We start from the raw sequence: 25,438 nt of genomic DNA, 5'->3' as shown, positions 1-25,438 counted from the left end.
AAGCATCACAGAGGCTAATACTATATATATATATATATATATATATATATATATATATATATATATAACACGTGGGATTATTGTTTCAAAATTTAAAAAAAATAACTAGACAAATGGCAAGAGATCCTTGCATGCATGTTCTCACGACGCAGGTCTATCAGATTCTATTTCAGTAAATTCCAACAAAGCTCAGCTGAATTGTTTCACTGAACTTCACTATAACATTTTTACAAACCACAGTTTCTGATCAATGATGCCTTGGCTGTGGAACTGAGCACATGGTAATACTTATCCCTCTATACTTTGAAATCCAGCTCTCTGTTTACCGAGCATAAAGGCAAATGCCAGTTAAACTACTCTTAGTTCCATCTTTCTGATGTTCAAGTGCAGGAACAATTATCTCCATCAATATTTAATGGCCTAATCCTAAACAGACAGTGCCACAGTGTAGGCAATCGTCCTGTTAACATGCTGTTGATTTTCAAGCATAGAGGCAGAAATGGACTATACAGTTACTGAAAATGCACAGCAGTACATTTCCCTAAGGTAAAATTCTCTTCACATTCTCTGGTCTACCTTCATTGATAATAAGGGAATTAGAAACATTTCAGAGTTGTGTTCAGTGGGTTAAGCTTGCTCACTCTTTAAAATTCATGGAGAGAAGGAAGCTTTCCCAGTTTTCCAGTTTTTTGAATAACAAGGTTTGCAACTCCCCTATTCAAACCACGTATCTCATGATCTCGCCGACCTGCAGCTTTATTTTCTTTGGTTTGCATTTTTTCTTTTTAATTTAATGTTTTAAATAGCTATTATTACATAACAAGAGTCATTGCCTAGATACTTGAAATTCAGACCACTGGGCTTTAATTAGAAATATTTCTATAAAATGTGGGATATGACTGCCAGTATAACACAAATCATAAGAAATGTTAATGCAAATAATTTTTACAGTTTCAACGTGGATAGAGAGTACTTCAGTTGCCTAAGTAATTTCATTGAGAAGATCAAGTGTTGACTGTATTATTAGTTCTCTTTCTCTTCGTATGCTTATAAAAAGATTGAATACTGGGGTAGAAGGATGTAGGAGGCGAACTGCCATGTAAAACCATTCTTTGGGAAAAAATGATTTAGAGAAAATGTGGGCAGAGAAATCATGTAAAGATTCAAAGAGCAAGAGTAAAAGCAGAAGAAACAAAGGATCTTTATCTGTTTATTAATAGGCTTAAATACATTCCTGGCAGCTGTACTTGAGAATAAAGTCTGTATTATCTTCCCTGTGACTTCAAATTTGACCTTAAAATTTATCTAACCTCCTCTACATCTGATACAATTGGTTTTTAAAACCAACTTCGTTACGATTTTTTTACTGAATAGAAAATTCCAGCAAGTTTCCCCTCAAAGTAGTGATGTACTACTTAGAATACTTTCAAAACACTTCCATTATTCCTTCTCCCTTTTTTGTATTTCATGACCATCCTGATTTTCAAGTGATAAATAAATATCAAATATTTTCTCAATATTAAAGAATAAAGCTCAAATACATTTCTCCTAAGTATAAAGTCAAAAAATATCAAATGTGTCAATGTTGTCCAACTGGAGTAAAAGCAAGAAAGTTTCATCAGTTTGGAAATCTGGTGGACTTGGATGAATACGATACTCATGAACACAGATACTCACTTTTTGCAGATTTGAGAGGAAGGGACTTCATGTCTTTATACAGTTCTCTAGTTCTTGTAACAAAAAGTGCAGAACGTCCTTGTTAAGACTACTTCGTACTCCTTTGCCAAATACAGTTCTTAAGTACTATGTTTATATAACCATCTGCCATGTTTACATAGCAGAGCTCAAAGGCAAAAATCTTTCATTTGTCAGAAGTGTGGCCATGCCCATGAGCCTATCTAGTATATAAATTATTTTGGAGTAAATTAGAATCTTTCTCCATTAATGTTCATTAACTTAAAAGCAGGGTCAGGACTAATGCATAGTGGAGGAGTGGATGGTTTTGTCTTTAAAACCTTGTCTCCTTCCCGTTGCCTGCCATCGAGAATCTAGTGACTGCTAACTTCCTGGTATTTTTCATTCTATACCACACCTAGACAATGTTTCTGCCCACCTCCCTCCCTTCATTCATTCAACAAATATTTACTGAGCACGTACCATGTATCATCAGGCAGTGTTCCAGGTAGGCCGTGGAGCTGTCCATGAACCAAAGAGAGATCTCTGGCCCCGAGCAGTTTACATTCTAAGAAAATAAATAGAAAATAAATAATAAATATAATAAATGCATGAATTATATAGGATGTTAGCAGATAATAAGCCTGGTAAAGAGGATGAGGATTGTAGAGCTGAGAGAGTATAGAGAGAGGACTGTACTTTAAATAGAGACGCCAAGATGGGCCTCACTGAGAAAGCAACTTCTGCGTAAAGAAGTCATCCATGTGGAAGTATAAAGGAGAGCTTCAAGGAGGAAAAGGCCAATGCCCAAAGGCTCTAAGTTCAAAGTATGCTTGATATGTTGGAAGAACCACAAGGAAGCCACTGTGACTGAAAGAGACCGAACAAGGAGAGGAATAGGGACAGAAGTGGGGGGGGGGGGGGGACAGGCTTAAGGGAGGAGCTGGGCATCCTGGTAGGCTGGTAGGCTGGGGGGAAGCTTTGGCTTTTAATCTGTCTTAAGTACCCTTCCACAAATTCTGTGCTTTGTTAAGATGCAGAGGTGACTAGATTGGTGATGTATTTATTTACTCGTTCATTTAATTATTTATTTATTCATTCATTCAACAATGAATGAATTTATGGAGGGTATAATATGTAATAGGCCTCATGATAGGCCGCAAGGCTAAAACAGTAGCAAATAGAGACATCATCCCTGTCCTCAGGGGGTTTATGATCTAATGAGAAAGACAGATAGTAATCTGATAATCACAGGAGAAGTGCTGTGAAGACAAATGAAGCCGAGGTGCCCCATGCTACAGGAGTCCGGAATAGCAAAATGTGACTTAGTTATGAAGGTCACGGAAGATTTCCCTGAGAAAAAAGCAATTAAGTGGCAAGTGAAAGATAAATAGGCATTAACTAGGCAGCCTAGAGAAAAGTGCTTAGGGGAATGGCAAGCGGCAGGCAGAAGCAAGATGATGGTGGGAGACTAAAAGAAGGTAGAGCGGTTGGAGTGTGAGAGCTGGAGAAGTAGAGTGGGGTGAGTCTGAAGAGGTGGGTTTGAATGTACTAGAGCTCAAAGACCATAATAAGCAGTTTGTCTTTATCCTAAGCCCCTTGGGACGCCACTAAAAGATTTTAAGTAAGGTGGTGACCTGATTGGATTTAAGTTTTAAAGATCACTAATCCATATTGAATATGTATTAATGAGTTTATGTGTCTATCCTCTAGGTAATTTGTTTGCATTTTAAAAGGAGCCTTGTAAAGGTAATCCTGAACCCAAGCAGATCCTGGTGGGGATTTTAAAGATTGCAGCAAGCTGATGAGAAAAAACAAGTTGGGTAGGGAAATTATTGAGCAGCCCATCAATTAAGTCAGAGAAGGAAGTCAGATTCTATGTATTAAGCCTGTAAAATATGGCTCTCGTTAAACTATTAAGATGTCAGTGAAGAACAAAACATTGGTTTTGTGTGAATACTAAATCACTTTCATTTCTTTGATAAGCATTTTGAGGCCTAGCAATGTTAAATGACTTTCCCAAGGTCACAGAAAAATTTCATAGCAGATCATCCAGTGTGAATTGCTTCCAAACAAAGGAGAATGGGCAAATTAATTTAACACTCAAACTAGAAGGTGTGGACATCTTAATGACTCCTAACTCTTTTGTTTTTACTTCTAAAACATTATGGAATACTTATGTCCATACAGCCTTAAAAATCCTGCTGTTCTCTGGGCACAGTTCATAAATCCCAGTCAAGAGCCTCATCTGCAATATCTTCCTCACAGTTGTGTATTGAGTCTTCTCAAATTAGTCCTCAGAGGGAAGGCTGTTTGGCTAGTACCTTTCCTCCCAATCGTCAGTTCCCACTATTACCACTGCCACACGTATTAAATGCAGTCAACAAATATTTACAGAACATCAGCTATATAACAGACAGCCTGATAAAATACAAACATTTAAAAAATCTCCAATTTTTCAAAAAATTCAGTGTAGTGAGGGCAATTGGCAAGTAAATGAATAGCCACAATTACACTGCAGTTGCTCTTGAAAGTTGGACACAGGATGATGTGGAACAAAACAAATGTCACACCTACCCCACCACAGATGGAGGAGGCTTCACAGAAATGACATAAGTGGCCAGTTTTGAGGGATATGTTAAAATCTACCTCTAGACTGAGCAAAATAAGAAGTGCGTTCGTTGTTTCTTTATTTGTTTTAGATTACATGGAATTGACAATACCTTAAATTAATATTACTTAGCTGTCTTCTGGTATGATGTTATCAGCCTATACTGAGGGACCCAGTATGAAACATTACAGTGACACTCATCACTGTTCATATAGGACCTCAGCCTGAGATTAACACACGGTCCCTTTGCGAAGGCACATCTGGTACCAACATGAAGAGCAATCTAAATTTCTCAGAGCTCCTAGTGGTTTTTTCTCCATTAGGAATCTTGCAAATTGTATAAGTGAACAAATTTCCTTTTTCCCATTAGAAAACCTGGGGCCAGATTTGAACCTAAATACTTTAGGCTTTATTATTTTTTTTTAGTTTATTTATTGATTTCGAGAGAGACAGTGAGCAGGGGAAGGGCAGAGAGAGAAGAAGAGAGAGAGAGAAAAAGAGAATCCCAAGCAGGCCCCATGCCATCAGCCTAGAGCCTGACATGGGGCTCAAACCCACAAACCATAAGATCATGATCTGAGCCACAACCAAGCGTCGGACGCTCAACTGACTGAGCCACCCAGGCCTCCCTATTATTACTTTTATTTATTGCATGATTCTATGTATTTCAACACATGTGAAGACCATCACAATCAGATCCAAAACAGTTTCATCATCCTCAAAAGAATCACATCCTTCCTCTACGACAACACTGGCAACCTCTGCTGTTCTTGCTATATTTCTCTTCTCTAAACTGTCATATATAAGTGGATTCAGATAGTATGTAGGCTTTGAAGACTAGCTTCTTTCACTCAGCATAATATCATTTATGAGACTCATCTCGGTCGCGGTATGTATCAGTAGTGTGTTCCTTTTCACGGCTCAGTACTATTTCACAGCTTGGGGACACCATAGTTTGTACACTCACCCATTAGAAGGCTTTGGGTTTGTTGTTGTTGTTGTTTGTTTTTTGTTTTTCCAGTTTGCAACAGTAATGTTCAGAACCGGTATCAACACTCATCTATAGACACTATGTCAATAGAAGGTTTCGTTCCTATAGCTAAAAATCAGGAATTATATTGCTAATTCATACGGTAGGTATATGTTTCCCTTTGTAAGAAACCACCAAACAGTTTTCCAGAGTGGATGTATCATTTTGCATTCCCGCACGCAACATGTGACAGTTCCATTTGCTTCAGTCTTGTTAGCACTTGGTATTGTCAATATTTTTATTTAAGCCATTCTAACAGATGTGCGGTACTATTTCACTAAGGTTTTAATTTCCTTAGAAGCTAAGAATATTGTACATCTTTTCACGTATCTATTTTCATTGGTCACTTTAATTCTATAATTCTATTCAAGTCCACTTTTGCTTTTCCTTCTTTTTTTGTAACCCCCTTTAAATTTATGATATAATCCGGCTTTTTCTCTGCGTTATTGAAGAAACTTAATGCACTACTGGTGTAAGACTGGGCATAAATGCATAAGTTAAATTAAATACAAAATAAGGTCACAAAAATGTAGCATTTCAACACATTCCAATTTAAATTCTTGATTATTTTTGTCTTGTCCTGTATGTGTTTTGTGGTCTAAGAAAGGTATGAAGCATTGTAATTCTTTCTTCTTATTTCTGACTCTGATATTTGCTAAGCCCTGGAATAAAATCCAGAAAAAAAAAAACCCAAAAAACAGTAAATCACTGAAGGCAGACAAAATAATGCTTTCAACAAAGAACCCCACGGAATTGTTCTTTTGAAATGTTATTACAATGTCTTTGTACGTATTTGGCTCTGACAAGTGCATTCTGCAATTCCTATTCTCTGCCAGCTCTGGAGAGGGATAGAGCCAAATAACTGTGGGTTTTTTGATCTACTTGTCACCAAAAAGTTTGACAAAAGTCTCTTAAGCATTAGAACTAGAAAAAAAAAAAAAAACATTTACAACAGGATTAGGAAAAAAAGCATGAAGTTTAACCAAACCGGTTCTACATTAAACCCATGGTTTAGACCAGGCTCATTAAAAGCACGAATCTTGTTGCAAAGCTGGGATTATTTCAAATGACATGATTCATGTTCTGGATAGCTGCCATAACAGTTTTGGTAAAATATGATAGTTACAACTAACTTTTCATTTGAAATTGTGCATGTAAAATGCACAGCTAAAAGCAAAACTCTACAATACTATATCACATAAACAAAAATGCCCCGTCATTATACCCGTAAGAAGTTAGGGCAAGTGCCTTCAAATGAAATGCTCGCCTGCCAAGTCTATGAATCTAAGCCTCTAAAATCAAGAGGACTTAGTAAAGGCTTCAGAGAGATCTGTGTGTATTTTTTTTAAGCTTCTCCAGGGGATTAGCACTATCTGGTCCTTGTAGAGCCAGTGACTTCTTGACCCTATCGGTCTCCCTCTCTCCAAAATGGTTAAAGGTTTACCTTGAGGCCAGTCTGTACTTTGGCAGAATCTCAAAAGTGAGGAGAAGACGTTGCATCTCCTCCACTTGTTTGCTGAGGTCTGGACTTCTTTAGAAGAGAAGGAAGAGAGTTAGGGACAGTGGAAGGAAATAGAAGAGATGGATAGAAGAAAGGAAGAAAGATGGAAGGAAGGAAGGAAGGAAGGAAGGAAGGAAGGAAGGAAGGGGAGAGAAGAGGGTAGAAGGAAGGAAAAAAAATGTTTCTGGAACACAATAAAGCCTCAGTAAATATTTGTGAAGTGAATGAATGAATGAATGAATGAATATAAATTTCTTAAAGAAGGTATCACAGAATAACGGATTTAGTTAGTGGATAAATGATAAATACAACATTCTTTCTTGCTAGATAAGGAGTAAACGGTGGCATCAAAGTAAGTACACAGAAAAAAGACTGCTCCTGAATACAAGGGAAGAGTACTGGAAAAGGACACTAAAGATGCCAAGTAGTTTGGATGATTTTGCCTCGAGCCAGCCCAGTTTGACTTATGTCTATACAAGGATTAATTGTTTGATGTGGTCTAGCATGTTCATAAACACAGGTTTCAAAGGCAGATTTCCGAGTTGAAATCCTGTCACCAATTACTAACTGTCCTTAATCCTCACCATTTCTGTGCCTCAGATGCCTTATATGGTCAATGAAGATAATCGTGGTACCTATCTAATAGTGTTGCTATGAGGGTCAAGAGTTAAAATTGGAAGAAGCACTCAGTAAGCACAGTGAAGCCTTACTGTATTGGTTCTTATTACTCAACAAGAATAGATAAACAGTGTATCAACCCATTGTCCAGGTTACATGCAGAAAGAGCAAGGATAATCTTTGTCATTGCGGGCCTTCAAAATATTGAATTGATATATTAATAAAAATATTTCCATTGTAATTATTTAATTGGTTTTCCAGGAAAATTAGCCTCCTATCCATTTAAGCACCTCTTCCTTGGTTAGACAGTCTCTTCGTGAGAAGTTAAATAGAAGATCCTAGAGCTGCAGGGCTGAGAAATATACAAAGGGTGACATTATTCTTAAGGTATGAAGAGAAGCAATCCTCACAGCCCCTGTTGGTGATCCACAGCTGTTGAAGAAAGCCAACTGTCAAGCATAGGAGTGAGCAACTTGCTGTGTCTCAGGTCTGGAACACAATGGCCAGTTATTTATTGCTGGTAATGCCTCACAGCAGACTAAGAAGACAGCCATTTTCTCTCAGTAAATTGATATTGCTTGCATTCAGGAAAAAACAAATTGCATGTTGTTTGAATTGGAATTTGGCCATAATATCTAAAGTTAATGTTCTTAAGATCACAGAAATTATTGGTGATGATAAGAAAACAAGACCATATTTTTATATTTTAATTTTAATCCAAAGAGAGAAAACCCCAGCAGAGTTGGCAGGAAAAGCAATTGGAAAAGACTCAACTCTTCCAAATATTCGTCAATATAGAAAAGGTTTTGAACACAAGTGATGAGGAAATCCCACAGACTGAGTTGGCATCGTTTAAAAAAATAACACAAAAAGTTGAAGAGGTTTAGTCCCTGCAGACTGAGAGGGACTGAACTTCCCGAAGGGGGTCATACTACAGAGTACAGCAAATTCCTGATTCATTACTTACTGACACGTTTTCAGTACAAGGCTGTTCATTTTTAACAAGATCATCCATGAGTCAATCAACAGTATGTACCAAGGGCAAAAGACAAAACTGCCCATTGATTGCTACAAGAGCTTGTGAAAATACCAATTGATCAATAGTGATCATTGGTACAGTGAACCTTCATTCCTCTAGGGATTTGCTTAACTACAGACTTTCTCTGGAGCCAATCTCATAATGCAGCATCCCTTTGGATCTTCAGTAACCTCATTAATGGCTGCCCTGTGCTCCCTGTCTACTTTTAATTTCTTCTAGTAATAGAAAATACTTCATAATGGAAGATTTAATTAACTGAGTTTCCAAAAAGCTATTTACAGTGAACTGGGAACATTAGCTTTAATTTTTATTGTTCAAGAATGAAGATACCCTTTTTACAACAGATTAAATGCAGCAGGAAAACAACATTTTAACCACGCTAAAGTGTGGGAACCCACTGGCAAAAGTCAATTGAGCTGCTGAGAAGACAAAGGCTATGACAGTCTGATCCGAGGGGAGAGGCCCTGTTCAAAGCTTCTTATCCTTTCCTTAAGTTTCCCTGAGTAACTCTTAACAGGCCCCATTCATATCTACAAGTGCTTTAACCTGGCTGAGGATCAGTTTTCTACCACCAGGAGCAAAACATTATAGTAAGGTGTGCACAATGGTGAGTCTCTTCTTTTTCTCTGTCCTCACAAAATAGAATCTTACATCTTTTTCAAAAAATACATAAGAAGCTTTTCTAGGCTTGTTAAAGATGTGTCTTTTACAGCTAGGTCCTCTTTTCAAGAAAAGTCATCCCTGGATAGTGTCAAAGACAGGGAAAGAAAAATCAGTGTGACCTTGATAAAAACAAAGAGGTCCTGAGGCCAATCAGCTAAATAATTGTGCAGAAACTTTTTTTTCCACAGCATTTATTAACGTATAACCTTTGAGCTTGTCCTGACATAAGCTTACTACACACATAACTTGGTTGACTGTTAGTTACCGGACCAACTAATCGATAACTCAGTCACCCCACACATAATCCCACACATAAACACATATTTGAGCCAATCATACGACTTGTTTAAAGTGCGTCTTTAAAACCCTCACAGAAATTAGCTACTGAATATTACACACTAGCCACTTTTCAAAGTATCTTTCACAGTTTTACCCTTTTCTCTCATTTACCAAACAAAATCAGACCACATTACACGCTGATACCTCATGAATTGCATCTATTAAATCAGAGCCAATTTGAGTTATAGAGGCATATGCACCCAAAAGCACTAAATGCTCTGTGAAAAAGCAGAAAGGCAGCTTAAAGGTTTATAGCACCAAGGAACTCTTCATCTGTAAAAGACCTGAGTTCAGTTCTTTGCTTTCTGCCTGAGTAAAACTGACATTCATGGTTATACCATGACTTGCAGCACAAAACCCAGATTGTTGGTTTGCTAAAAAAATATGGAAGCTGAACAAATATTGTCACATATTACTAATTCCTGTAAAAGTGGAAATCATGAGTGTTGATCTGTTTCTGACTCCACTACGCACAGACTAGGAACAGAAACTTATCTGTAAGAGCTCTAAATTTATTCTTTAATATAAACAGTATAATTTCCATCCATATTATCCAAAAAAAAAAAAAGAAAAGACTTGATACAGTTCACAAGAACCAAGCCTCAAAGACAAACACAGATTCCAAAATCTTTTATTTGGAAAGGTTTAAATATTGTAGCTATTATTGTGTTTGGACCTCTGAAGCAACTGATTTAAGAGTTAACTTTTGTAGGAGTTTACTGCTCCCCCAAATAATTCATTACCAATGGTTATTCTGCCTTCGCAATTAATCAGGTTTGAAAGTGCTTCATTTGGTGCATTTGTATTGTTTAAATAAATCTGGAAACACTAACCCTGTCACGTTCAGGGGTCGAGTGTGGGAATGAATCTGTAGACACAGAGGGTAAAATACTTCAAGGCGTATCCCCAAGAGATTTCCCGCTGGACACTCAGAATTTATTTTCCAAGAGGAGGGTGTCCCCGTGCAAGTGAGCCCTGGGTGTGTTTTAAGGTCTCCTTAACCTGTCTCGGCAAATTGCATAAATCACAGCTATAAAGTCTTCCTATTCAGCATGTTGGGGCTAGAGAAAGCTGACCAGCTTTTGACCTCTTATTCTGGGCCCCAACTGACCCTAACGTAGAAGTTCAAGCGGTCAATTGCAGGTCACTGAGGGCAGTCCCAGAATCTTTGTAATTCCCCCTGGACTGCAAGGTTAAATTTATGCAGCACGGGTATTTCGCCAGGTTCGGGGGACGGGCTGCTTATGGAGTCCACACCTAGATGACCAAAGGAGAAAGGAAAAAAGAAGAGAGGAAGAAAAAACAAACTTTAAGTTGGTGTCCCCCTAACCAGCCCCACTTCAGTGTATACCACGTCGGTCGTTTATCAGTATAATGGATCTACAGACAGCCCTAAACAATTGTCAAACATTCTTTTAAAAGCCATTAGTTTTTCAACTAATATATATCTGTTTTGTGCATTTGTTGAACCCTTCACTTGTCACTGAGAACGGCCTGTTAAGCTAAGCAGAGGCCTGATCAGTTTTCAGTGAGCGCTGAGCCTCAGGGTTCACCTGGGTCAGCCACAAGATTTATGAGACCCGGTGCCAGTATCTGATTGGGACTGTTAGTGCTAAAGAAAGCTGACACTTCCTCCCTTTCCCTCCTCCTCAAGCTCGACACACAAAGTCCAGTGACTTAACTTGTACATTCCCACTGGCTGCCTAAGAGGCAGCAAAATTGATGACCTGTACAGACACCAAAGTGGACATCAATAAAAAAAGATGGATGTGAACGAGTGGAGTGACATGCCTCATTGCTGAGGGGACTGAGGAGGGGAGATAAAAGGTTAAAAAAACACTAGAAAGTTATTTATATAAGCTTCAAGGACAAGGATTTTGTCACTACTTGCCTAAGGATTTGCTCTTAAAATATTCTTTCCTCTAACTTCTATCCTTCTCCCGTTGGCGCGCGCGCGCGCGCGCACACACACACACACACACACACACACACACACACACACACACACACAAAGTCTGGGGACATCTGGTAAGTACTAGATGTTTTTATTTGTTGGCTTAAGTTCAGAAATTTTTATGACTCTTTGTTGGTCATGGTCACAAAAACATGATACCATGATATGGACTGAAAACTCTTCAAACGTGCATGAAAAATGTAGGGTAACATTTTAAAAAGTAGTCATGATTGACTAAACATTGCCACTGTGCTTCTTAATTAAGAACGATAGTCAGGAGCTGAGCAGATTATATTTTCTAGAACCTAGTAGTTGGGAGTGCCCTGAAATAACATGCTCAATTTGCAGCATCTCCCAAGGAATTTCCCCAAACACTAGGAATTGTACTAACAAAGATAGAATCCATAGACTAGTTTACAAATGGGCAATGAATGAAAGTAACGGAATTAGATTTGAGTGTACTGGATGTGTTCTATTTTAAAGTGCTTGTGCCGGGTACCTGGGTGGCTCAGTCACTTGAACATACGACTCTTGATTTTGGCTCAGGTCATGATTTCAAGGTCGGTGGTGAGATGGAGCCCTGGGCATTGGGCTCTGTGTCTGGTGTGGAGTCTGTTTAGGATTCTTTTTCTCCTGCTCTCTCTCTCTCTCTCTCTGCCCCTCTGCCCCCACTAAAAAAAAAAAAAAAAAAAAAAAGAAAGAAAATTTTTAAAAAATAAAGGAAAGTGCTTGTGAGAAAAATTATTTGGTGACTTAGCTAGCACTCCAAATTAGATCCAAGAAAAGACAAGTAAAACGAATGAAAGAATAATTTTCAGTGTTTCTTCTCATTCTTTCTTGATGTGTTTATTTGCCCTCCAGGATATTTTCTGTATGCTTATGTATTATGTAAATGAGATCTAAATCTAATATGTTACCACAGTGGTTGAGAGTGATTATGTACTCAGCCACAGCAGAAGAAATGGCAGACTCCCTAGATCACAGTGTTTGCATGTTCCATGCTAACTCAGCCTTGATTTTGATGCTTTCTTCAGTAAACATGTTCTGATGGTCTACTATCATACAGCAGAGGAAAACTGCAAAGAATATGAAATTGGCTTTTAATAATTCCTGGTGCTCCTGATGATATTATCTTTTATGTTGAGATTAAACCCCTTATTAGATTCAAAATCAAGAAAGTAAGAATTAATGCTGTCACACACTCCCTTTTGTGTGCAGAGACTGAGCTTGACATCTTCAGGAAAGGAATTTGAAGTCCTTTCCATTTCAGCAATGCTAAGGTAGGTCAGTTTCACAGTCCACAATCTAACTAACATCTCTTGTGGCTCCTGAGATGGCAATAGAATATGTTTTGTACTACATCACAACAGACCTTGTGACAGAGCAGAGGGAGGAAGTCTCTCTCTCTGGTGACTTTGTTTCCTAGCTCAGAACAGCCATCCCACCTAAAATCAAAACCTCTTAATCGAGGGTGTCTGAGAGACCCACACTCTCTTCTGCCCAGTGCCAGACCCTATCTAACTTCCTATGCATTGCCTTATCCAGGATACATACAGCAGCTTTTGAGCATCAAGTTTTACTGCTAAGGAGAGAGTAATATCAGCCAAGTTTGGTTAGTCACCATTCCCGCTCTAAAATAACATGGAGTTTGCCATCCAATAATCGGTCAGAGGAGGCTTTTCCAACCTTGCTACTTTGTCTGATACCAGCTCCATTTTAAAAGTAGGACTAAACCAATCTCTCCAGGTTCTCCACATGAGACTTCACATTTTTGCCCTTAGGATTTTCACAAACTCCTGACATACCACTGGCTTTTCTCCAGGCTCAACAAGCTACCCCTCATTTCTACAAAGAGGGTAAAGTCCCCACAGGGACTTTAATGAGATCAGGAGGAAGGATTTGCATACACAGTCCCAAGCTCAACTTATGACCTAAAATAACTACCAGCAGGAATATGACCTGTACAGACACTGATGACCTGTACTTTATAAAATCCCTGATCCAACAGCACTCTAGGAAGGGTTTTAAGAGTTTGGTTGTGAGCTACTTAGTTTTATTTCCATTAATATCAAATGTATTATTGTTTGTCATTATCACCATTATAGTAATAAACTGCTTTGGATTCTTTCCCCTTCTGATAATGAAGACATGATAGAGTTGTGAGAATAACCTAGCATAGTGCTTGGTATCAAGTCGTTTTTTAAGACATTTTAATTGACCTATGGTCTTCCTCTGGTCTTCTTTGCAGCTAGGCTGTCATCCTCCCAGAGCATGGACTTCCAAGGGATCTTAGCCAAAACACACAGCTCAACATTTTGACTGCAGTTTGACAAGTTAATAAACAAGTCCTGAGTAAAAACCCTCAGTTTCTCCAGAATATCTAAGAAAGCCTCGAGATATCTATCCTGGATCCCAATGGTTCTTCATTTGCATTTAGATGCAGAAGTATCATTGGAGACTTTGTCAAAAGATAGTTCAGAAATCATGGTTATGCTCTCTGGGCCCATCACTATATATAAAGTCATTCCAAAGGGTAGACTGGGGATCCGAGAATGTCACTTCTGAGGGGCTCAGTGTCATCTATTTGAGAGAGAATTTGAGGTCCTAGAGGATTAAAAATAACTCTGACTCTTCAATGGTTAATTCTGGATCCTCCATCTGTTGGGACACCTCTGATCTTTTCCTCCTGAACTGACAACATGGATTTCCCATTAGCATCAGGCAGCAATATGCACACATTTCTTTCAGCTGCTCAGGAGTGGAGTCCACTGTGTCATTTGCTCTGGGACCCCATGACTGAAAAAGTGCCCAGAAGACATCTTTCAGACTCTGTGAGCAATGTCAAAGAATCCTTAAATTCTTAATTCAGGGTCAATAGTGTGTGAGAAGACCATGGAGGCTGAAATGACTGGGTTCTGCTACCCAGATGAGCCTACAAGGTTGTGGTATTGTGGTATCAGGCTCTGAATTCAATCTGATGTCAGGCAGCTCTAGGGGCTGACCTTGGTCTTCTCTGAGCTGGAAATATATGTCAAGGGAAAGTAACTTCTTCTAGTCTCAAAGGATTCTGGGAAGCAACACTCCAGATTTCCTCCAGCTTGAGGCAAATAATTGGCTCTGCCTCATGTGATCTAGAAAAAACAGTTTAAAGTCCTTTTGGTGTCTTGTTACACAATATAAAACTCGCCTAGAATTTGGAATCCTAATGCTATTCTTAAAATTCATGGATTTACCAAAGAATGCATATACCTGGCATATGTAACAAACAGATTAAAAGCATCTTTATAGATAAACACTAAGTTTGCCAATTCTCAGATTGTTTTACTAGTAGTTCTCTTCCTGTGAGGGAAAGAATCATAGTAACTGAATCCAATTACTGCCTCTTTATCTTTTGTTGATTTTTAATGTTATTTTTCAGTTTAAAACATCGTGACAATTATGCATGAAAACTTTTAAAAAGGTACTAAAAATTAAATTAGGGAACCAACAAATGCTGATAGTTTAATGAATCACAACTAAGTGAATTTTCTTGAATTCATTAGTCAGTCTAGATGTCTCAATAAAAAAATGAGTTGTAAAGTTACTATTTTAACCTAACTCTCCGTTTTATATGTAACTATAAAGCCACCATACTTCATATTTTCCTGTATGAAGGCAGATCATAAAGTACCAATACCAGATATTATTCTTCCAGATATTCATAAGATCAACGTGTTCTAGACATCTTATTGATTCATCATATGCACTACACCATTCAGAAGGTCTCTCAGAATTAAAACTGCAAAAAATCCATTGTCAAACTGTCTCCTTAAGAAAACACAGTTTGGCCAGTCTTTAGCCATTGACAAACAGCATTGTCAGGACAGATCAGCAGAGAATGCTTTGGAAGCTTTTTATGTATTAAATATTTGTGTACTTTCCAATCAGGCAAATTTATGCTAAACATCCTCTCAATTTCTAGCAATTAGGCATCGCTGGCATGTAAGAACACCTTGCAGGGACCATGGGGCTAGTGCTTAAAAGGAACGAATCCTTTGTCCTGCTCACACAGCAAGGTAGTCTTTTGCCACAATGATCAAAATTTTTATTTCCACTTAAAATACATCTCAACAAAACAAGCATTTGGTTTAAAATTTTCTTCTTAACCTATTTGAACTTTACTGAGTAAAATATTTATTGAACACAATTACTATTTGGTATGGAAAATATTTTTCCAAAAGAGACACAATTTAAGATAGCCTGACTCCTTTTCAAATGGAAATAGAATCTTAGTTATTTTAAAAGAGAGAATGCTACTATTGTTTATTATTATAATCATTGTTATTATTACCTTTGTAGGAAGGAAGAGGAGAAGGAGGAAGTGGAGGAGGAAGAAAGAAGAGAAAGGAGAGTTATCACAGGCTTTTCATCAATAGTTCCAGTAAAATGTGCAACTTACTTCTTCCTGGGACGCTTTAACTAGTTCATGGAACTTATCTGAAAATAATCTGGGGCAAATAATACAACCAAAGTGAAAGGATGGCACTTACATGATTAATTTAATTAAATGGCCACCTCCATTGGTCCAGTAAGGAGATTCAAATATAATTAGTAGAACGACAGAGTGCCTCACTCTGTTCACATAATCCATGCGACCATCTTCATAATCAACGTAGACCATCCTACCTAAATTTAATGTTCTGCCACTCACAACCATTAAGATCTCTGGTAGTTACAACAGCCATCTTTGCCCTGCTGGCATCCAATTAGTACTTTTCCCCCAGACAGCCAACATTCAAAAGTACAGAAATTTCTCTTTTTAAAAAAAATTACTTTGTACTACTTACTCTATCCTGCTGTAATAAAAAAAAAAAAATTCTATATTGCAAACTGTAGCAATACTTTGTATTGTCTATTCCCAGGATGACTTTTTAAACTATGTTGTGGCTCCCGATTGTGTTGATACTCATTCGACAAACAAAACTTACACCTCCATAAACAGCAAGTCTGCATATTAGATGAGAAAAGAATATGCAGTAAAACAAAACAAAACAAACAGTTTCTAAAAAAAAAAAAATAAGAAGAGAAAGAAAAACCTGCAGCAAAAACTGGAGACTAGGATCCTGCCCCCTATTCCAGAGGGTTGCTCTGTCACCAAGTTGTTTCTCATTTCCATGATTTTTTTTTTTTTTTTCCTATTAAGATCTGCTGGGGAAATAAAAGCAAAGGGTAGAGCAAAATTTGCTGGAGATGAGAGATGGCTTTTCTTTAATGGCTTATGAAAGTAAAGTGGCATCCCAAGTCTTACTTTATGGAACACAGAAGGAAAACGCTAGGCAATGCTATAGCTATTATGTAGCATATCCATTTTGGTTATTTGTGGATATATTATCATTTTACTATGAGGACTATTGACACATTTTTTTAATTAATTTTTTTTTCAACGTTTTTTATTTATTTTTGGGACAGAGAGAGGCAGAGCATGAACGGGGGAGGGGCAGAGAGAGAGGGAGACACAAAATGGGAAACAGGCTCCGGGCTCCGAGCCACCAGCCCAGAGCCTGACACGGGGCTCGAACTCCCGGACCGCGAGATCGTGACCTGGCTGAAGTCGGACGCTTAACCGACTGCGCCACCCAGGCGCCCCGACTATTGACACATTTTTAAGGATCATGTCTATTAAGTTCTTTTATCCTTTCTAAATTATTATTAAGGATGAATGTCCTTAAAGTGAAGCCTCTGGCCAGTAAAAGGGGAAATCCACAAATAGGTGGACTGATTGGCGTATATAAGGGACTTTTGTTCAGTCAAAGGAATTTTCCATTAAGAATAAGGAAACTTAAGTTTGCTACTTTATAGGAGGTATTCTATAAAATCTTTCTTATGAAAATTAAACAAAGTATATTTGCCTCAATGAAGTTACAGTTTAAAAAAACCTGTTAATATACTTTCATCCATTCTACAGATAAAATTACTTTTTTTGTGCGATGATATACATTCACTGAAAAAAAAAATTAACAGTAGAAAGTCCAATATTAATCATAAGCAGAATTCTGGTGCATTATCTTCCAATAGAATATATATAAGAAGCTTCTAGATCAGCTTTTTAGTTAGAACAGGTCCAATTATATTTTCTTATCCTATTGAACCTCTAAACATTTTTACATCACTTGAAAGGATTAGTGTTATATTTTAAATTGATCCAACTCTATATAGTCTGTTTTGTCTGAGACAAAGACCAGAAGACTCTCTTTTCCTGTGTCTTTAAACCAGTACATAACTTCTGTTTAAGGGCCTAGTGACAACTGTAATGGATAATTTACAACCTACAGGGCTTCTGGATTAAATAACAGAGGCTCTGTAAACCAACAGGCTTCAGACTTCTGGTGAAAGCACCAGTAATTTGTTTATTGCCCTTTCTCAGTTCCTCAATTACAATTGATCTCTGCTAAACAGTGGAGTGTTACTAATTGTTGGGAAAGGGGTAAAATAACTTAATCTTTATAGGCATCTTCTTGCCTAGTATTTGTCCTTATAATTCCATGGCATAATCTCACCTAAGCACAGATAAGTGGAATCCATACACCTAACTGAAACAAGTACTTTCGAATTTAATTTATAAACCAAAGTTGAAGGAGCTATGTTTGGAACAGAAGAGAGGGTGACTGATTGTATCTGATATTGAGCCAATGACAGACAAACAAGAGTACTTGATTAGAGGTCTTGTCCTGCCAGATCACGTATCTGAATTCTACTGATAGGAGTTTAATCAGGACTTAATCTCCTTATCATGTCTAGGTGTTGACCAACTCTAAGTACTTAACATAATACAGAACCCCTGCAGGCATTTCCACTTCAAAGCCTAAAGTACATGTTTAGGTATCTCCTATCTTATTTTTTTTTTCCATTAATAGTGTTGAAAAGAAACACTTGTCATCATCAGCTAAGCAAGTCCTAATTTAATCTGTTTAACTTCTGAATTGTTTGTTTTAAGAAGGTTTGACTTATTTATACTAAACCTTCATTTTCTTGACCCACCATGTTAGAAATTGAAAATATACTTTACACATGCAAGAGTGGTTGTGTGTAAAGCATGTCCTCATCTCTCTGTTTAACTTTTGAATTGTTTGAGGAAGTTTTGACTTATTTATTCTAAATCTTTATTTTTTTGACCGAACATTTTCAAAATTAAATATATATACACACATACATATGTTTGTGTAGTATGTGCTTTAAATTCTAGTTTTCTCGCTCTAATACACTTTATCATTTGGATGTCCAACTGAACAAGCAGTACATTAAAACACAAAGCAAAATCATCCTTCACATCTTTTCAACATTAGACGTTACAGGTAAAGTTCAAGGACAACTTTCGCATATTGCTCTCTGACTTAGAAAATGTTCATTCCACTTTTCCGTACTAAAGTTCTCCCTTTAATCTTACAGCAGTCTAATGAGAGAGAGAGAAGGAATGTTTACTGTTCTCTTGTTATAAGTTAAAACTGTTTATTTCGCTCTAATGCATCCTTCTGAGGATTATCTACCCATATTTTTTTATTGCCAAAATGTAAATACTTGTATGTGAATTGTTTTCATGTCTCCACAACAGACGTAAATTACTTTTTAAAAAAATTAAAATTAATGAAATTGACAATAAAAATAAAACTACACAAGCCAGATATTATATATCTAGAAATGAGCATTTATATATTTGGTATTTTAATATACTGATTAGTATTTTAATTATTTTAAGTGTTCAATAGTCTACTTAATTTTTATGGCAGCATATATCAAAATCATGCATAATACCTCTATTTTGTCTAATGTACTCCAACTGGAAGACATTAGTCTGAGACAAAAGATATCTTACTATTTGGAAAGATCAGCAAACTGAAATTTAACTCAATTTAAAATTCAACTCAATTTAAGTTAATCCTTTATAAAAGAAATTATTTAGAACCAAATAGAGTTTCTCAATCGTTTTACTATTTCTTCAGTTAGTTTGCTATTTACTTTTTGTTCAACTCAAAACACTATACTTTGGTAGTTTTACTTTTATTTGGTCTTCTCTGAAATAAGTTTATTCATTTCTAGTTTTCAATAGAACTGCAAGGCCAAATCAAATACTAAATGTCCAACTATACCCGCTGCAATCAATCAGGAGGTTGGTTGATTTTAGAGGATATTCCCATTTGAAACAGAGGATTGAGACCAACTATATAGATAGAAAATAAAGAAAACAAAAGCACTTAAATGTTGTTTGAATTTTCATGGGAGGATTTCAGCAATCTCATATTTTGAAAATTTCTACAAATATCCATACACATTATAGTATCTCACTAAACTCAGAAAGAAGGTGATCTATATATAAGAAATGCCCCTGTACTGTCATATAGATAAAATCATAAAAGATAAGTTACATTGCAAATAAAGCTAAACTTTTTTAAAAGATACATATTAAAGACATTTTAGAAGTATAGTTTAATGATGTATTTTAAATAAATATGTAACAGAAAACTTGATTTATGCAAATAATGTTCTAATCTTGGAATTGCTTTTAGATAGGATTCACTAAATATAAGTTTGGAAAGATTATGCATCTCAAAAAAATGGGTAATATTGAGCTAAATAACAATGTTGGCTAAGCAGCACTGAGAATAAGCAGGGAAAAATAAAATAAAAGTCTATTATTTTTTGACTATGAATGCTTTCTAAAGTAACTCAGATGCTTCCATTTTATTTGAATATTGCTTTTTGTTTCCTCTATTAAGTAGTGCTTAAAAACCACAACTTCAGTCAATCAGTAAACAGGATCATTACTTCTAAGTGTTTCAGATTCTAAATCAAGGGTTTCATTTAATTTTCCTAGCAGAATAATGCATATAGATGAGGATGTCAAATTGCAAATAACCTGTATTAGAATAGCGTTTACAGTGCTTATGGTAAGTAATCAACATTATTGACTTAGCTCAGGGATTTAAAATGCTGAAAAACACTAACAGAATAAATTGATTGGAAGAATAGAGAAGTACATCACTGTGTTAAAGATTTGAAATGAAAGTGAAACGCATTATATGATTTTGTAGTTTAAAAGTACATGTGCATACACAGATATGCACGTAGATGGATAATGTGGGCATTATTGATTTAAACTCTCTATTGGGATTAAAGGGAGAATGCCTAGTTTCATTTCAATGGTAATGTTGGCATTCATTATCAATATGATAAAATACAAATTGGTGGCTCTGTAATACAGATTTAATGCCCCTGCTGAACTTTTTTCCATTAGCAGCTAATGGCTATTCCTGTTTACCTTCTATGACTCCAAAAGCTCATTCCATCTTCTTTTCTGTGATCTTAATGGTTATACAGGAAATGATTTTGCTAAAAATGAAAATATCCTATTTTATTTTAAAAATGATAGAACTCGCATCTGTAAACATGACTTTAATCTATGCCTTCCATGATGTGTCAGCGTTCTCAAAAAGAATCTTGTTCTGAGTTTGTAAAATAGAAATGAAACATCTCATAACTTGAAATAGTAAGAAAAAGACTTGTTACAATTATTAAAGTGAAACATTTTGCTCTCAGAATAGTTTATATTTTTTAACATATACACATAAAGTGAGCGTTTCCTTTCCATTATTAAAAATCTTTTTATCATGATAAACAAATCTATTCATTGAATTGCTTTTCCCTATTCTATATAGCAACAGTTTATTTTTAGGATGGCTTTCAACTACTAAGTTGGATTTATTTTAAAGAACGAAGAGTACCAAAACTCTTATTAATTTATTTTAATTAAGCCCATTACAATAATCCCTGGGGAGAAAACAATTAAACATGGAATAAGGAACAATAAAAATCAAGTTCATTTCCTCTTTGCAGTTGAGTTCCCTTAGTCATCTCTTTTTCTCAAAATAAAGCCTTTAAGTTGGGTAGAATTTTCAATGAAATAGCAGAATTTTAAATGAAGTTATAATACTAATACTTAATATTATTGCACATCGACTGTATAACAGACACTATGCTAAGTACTTAATGTACTCACATAATTATCTCACACTTATGATATAAAGAAATAACCCAATTTAAAAATGGACCGAGGATCTGGAAAGATATTTATTGAAGGACAGACGAATGGCCAACCAGCACACAAAAGATTCTCAAGATTATTAGCTATCAGGGAAACGCAAATTAAAACCATAATGAGATGCCACTTCATACTGCTATGATGGCTATAATCAAAAAGACAGGTAATAGCAAGTGTCGGTGAGGATGTGGAGAAATTGAAACCCACGTACACCAATGGCAGGAATGTAAAATGGTGCAGTGTCTTTGGAAGACCGTTTGGCATTGCTTTCAACGTTTAAACATAGAGCTATCATATGACCCAGCAATTCCACTCTTAGGTATAGAGTCAAGAGACCTGAGAACACGTTTCAACAAAAACTCATAGAGATGTTTATAAATAGGTAAGAGGTAGAAATAACCTAATGACTATCAACTGATGCATGAGTAAAGAAAATATAGTATATCCACCAGTGAAATGCTGCTTGACAATAGAAAGGACCTAACTGCTGACAAATGCTACGGCATTTGTACATATTACGCTATGTAAAAGAAACTACACAGCAGATGCACATGGCATGATTTTACTTACATGAAATGCCCAGAATCAGCAAGTATATTATTTAAGTTTATTTATTTATGTTGAGGGGGGAGGGGCAGAGAGTGAAACAGAGAGAGAGAATCCCAAGCAAGCTCAGAGCAGATCCTGACCCTGGGCTCAAACTCATGAACTGTGAGATCATGACCTGCAATCAAGAGTCAGATGCTTAACCAAATGAGCCACCCAGGTGCCCCCAGAATCAGCAAATCTATTAAAACAGTAGGGTAGTAGTTGCCCATGACTGATGAGGTTGGAAAAATAGACAGTGACTGCTAATGGGTATGAGATTTCTTTTGGGGGGAAATGAAAAGGTTCTAAAACTGGTTGCGGTAAACATTGCAAAACTCTGAATATATTTAAAAACGAGTGACTTGTACACTTCAGATGGGCAAACTGTATGGTATGTGAATTATATCTCAATAAAGCCTATGTATATTTTTCCTTATATTTGTACATATGTAATTTCTTTCAAAGACAGCAAGGACCATGTAGAGAGGTTAAACAACTTGCCCGAAGTGACAGTGAAGGGTATCCTGAACTGAATCCATAGAATGTGGCTCCAAAGTCCACACATTTCCTTCAGCTTACTGACTCTGCTGATGGTAGTTTTGCTCCCCACGTGACGATTGATTTTATTTAATCAAATATTTTGTTTAAAAAGCCACTCCCTAATATAGCTCCAAATGAACTTAACACTGGAGGGCAGTTTTTTCTACAATAAAAAATATGACGTATGATAAACAACAATGCTGACTCAGACATTTCAAGGTAATAATATGACTTATTCCGAATGTCCACATTCTTTAAATTTTTTTTTTTTAAACGTTTATTTATTTTTGGGACAGAGAGAGACAGAGCATGAATGGGGGAGGGGCAGAGAGAGAGGGAGACACAGAATCGGAAACAGGCTCCAGGCTCTGAGCCATCAGCCCAGAGCCCGACGCGGGGCTCGAACTCACGGACCGTGAGATCGTGACCTGGCTGAAGTCGGACGCTTAACCGACTGCGCCACCCAGGCGCCCCCGAATGTCCACATTCTTAATAAATGAGGAGAGCCTGCAAAGAATGGAGCATATTCAATTGCCAACAACAACCCATTCTCCACAGATACTTAGAGTTCACATTTTTATTACTCTGACCCCGAAGTGCAGTGATCTAATCATATTCCTTAGCCCAGAAAAAAAAGGCCAAATGTCAGAACATATCTGTTATGTTATTGTAGTTAATTTCTCTTTTCACCTAAGGATTTTGTTAAAGGGCTTGTGGAAATGCAGAATGGATTCACAGTACTCTCCAGCTAAGGAAACTAAAAGACCTTCCAGCAAAACTGTACAACGGGAGAAAAATGTCACTCAAAGAAGTTAAATTATTTATAAAATCACTAGATTCTATAGCAGCTAAAACTAAAGTCATCATAATCAACATCTTCACAATAACAATAGAAATAAGTGGCACTTAGTGAAAATATCTTCTGGGTCAGGCAGTGTACTAAACATGTCTTATCTCATTTAATGTTTAGAGCAGACTGTGTAGTAAGTACTGTCGCTATTTCTATCGTACAAGTAGGAAAACTGAGGCTTCATTAAAAGAAGTTAAATAACCTGCCAAATCTTAGAGCTGTGAGTGGTGAGCTTGTGAATGGTATCTCAGCTCTTCCGATCTGTAGCGAAACACCATACTATACCTTAATTACTATCAATTCAGCAATCTCTTTTTTATTAAAAATAAATATTAGGGTGTACCTGGGTGGCTCAGTAGGTTAAGTGTCTGATTATGGCTCAGGTCATGATCTCGCAGTTTGTGAGTTTGAGCCCCACATCAGGATTTTTCACTGGCAATGTAGAGCCTGCTTGGGATTCTCTCTCTTTCCCTCTCTCTCTCTCTCTCTCTTTCTCTCTCTGCCCCTCTCCCACTCATGTGCATACATTCTCTCTCTCTCTCAAAGTAAATAAACTTTAAAATATTAAGATAAAAATAAATAAATATCAGGAAAGCTAGCACATTATCAGAAACACTAAAATAGAAATCATACAATAAAAGTGAATCATAAAATAATTATTTGTTCATATTATATTAATTATATTCATTTACTATTACATTTATTACACTTATATTTTATGAGATAAAAATATAATACACGTGAAGCATAAAATGAAATTTATCATCATAAAAAGAATTAATTAGCCAGAATCCAGACTCCAAGAGATAGTGCGACAGATTGTAACCTTCATCCCTAAACAATATATAATGGCAATAAACTGTTTTCTCATCCTGCTGCATAAATCAGGCAGATTTATACCGTAGAAATACACTTGCAGTAAATAACACACAGTTAATTTAATACCTTTTTCGAAGTTATTGGTGTGCCTTTTAACAAAGACTGTGCCTCCAAAAATGATGACATCAAATTACTTTGAAAACCCAAAGATAAATTAATCACCATATACAACATCGAGATTGCTGCCGCAGGAGACACAAGAATACTGATGTCTTTGTAGCTGTGTGCAGCTAACCTAGAAGGAGCCCAGCCCCATCACCCAACATTCCCCTCTGCCTGGAATGACCTCTCTCCTCTCCTCCCCACACTCCTACAAATGTCCAGTCCTTTCCCCTTGAGATTCTCCTCCAACTCTGTGCCCCTGGAGACAATTATGGACTAGAGTTGGCCTGTCTGAATTTCAAAGATAATTAGTTAGAATCAACATCACTCAGGCTTATAACTTACATACTAATCATATGTAACTAATCATGTATTTTATTGACTTGAGGTTGTCTTTACGTGTTTATTTTTCCCTCTGCCCCGATGATCATACACTCCCTATGAAGAAAGACTAACCTTCTATTGATTTGTCATCTAAATTTCACCTAAGAAAACAACATGCACATGTTAGGATGCTTACAGACTTTAATGTACATGACAGGGCACAGAGGCAAAATAAAATCATGTTTTCATTTTTTTAATTTCACATCTATCAGCCAGATCCTTCATAGAGCGTGCCCCCTGGGGCTCTGCCAATTCCAGATCGTCATCAGGATGCAGACTGTTCTGCTTTAAGAATTGATCATAGCCATTTTGGATAGAAAATCCTGTCTCAAGACACAGGACCATATTACATAATAATGATAATAATAGTAGTAGTAGTAGTAGTAATAAATTAATATATATTAATACATATTAATATATATATATATAATGGCATTTGTATCATTATTTTTCCCTTTGAGAAATGCGACCTATTCACATACATTCGGATTGATAAGATTTTTATGTTTATTAACCGTGATTCAAAGTCCTGGTTTGGGGACAAGCAGCCCTCCCTTTAAAGAAATAAGATATTGGGGCTGTAATAGCCTTTAT

At 36.6% G+C, this 25,438-nt stretch overlaps 1 long non-coding RNA gene across 1 annotated transcript; it reads right to left on the bottom strand.

The window, feature by feature from the left end:
* Positions 1-94: 94 nt before the first annotated feature.
* On the bottom strand, positions 95-24,553 carry LOC147584276 (uncharacterized). Its single transcript, XR_015255291.1, has 3 exons — positions 24,425-24,553; positions 2,158-2,242; positions 95-1,730 (listed from the first exon to the last, which is right to left on the bottom strand). It is a non-coding gene; the product is annotated as an uncharacterized LOC147584276 (long non-coding RNA).
* Positions 24,554-25,438: the final 885 nt, after the last annotated feature.

Source organism: Puma concolor, chromosome A1 (genome assembly GCF_028749965.1).
Source record: "Puma concolor isolate L17-30 chromosome A1, mPumCon1.1.hap2, whole genome shotgun sequence".
NCBI lineage: Eukaryota > Metazoa > Chordata > Mammalia > Carnivora > Felidae > Puma > Puma concolor.
This window is presented reverse-complemented; position numbering and strand designations above follow the sequence as displayed.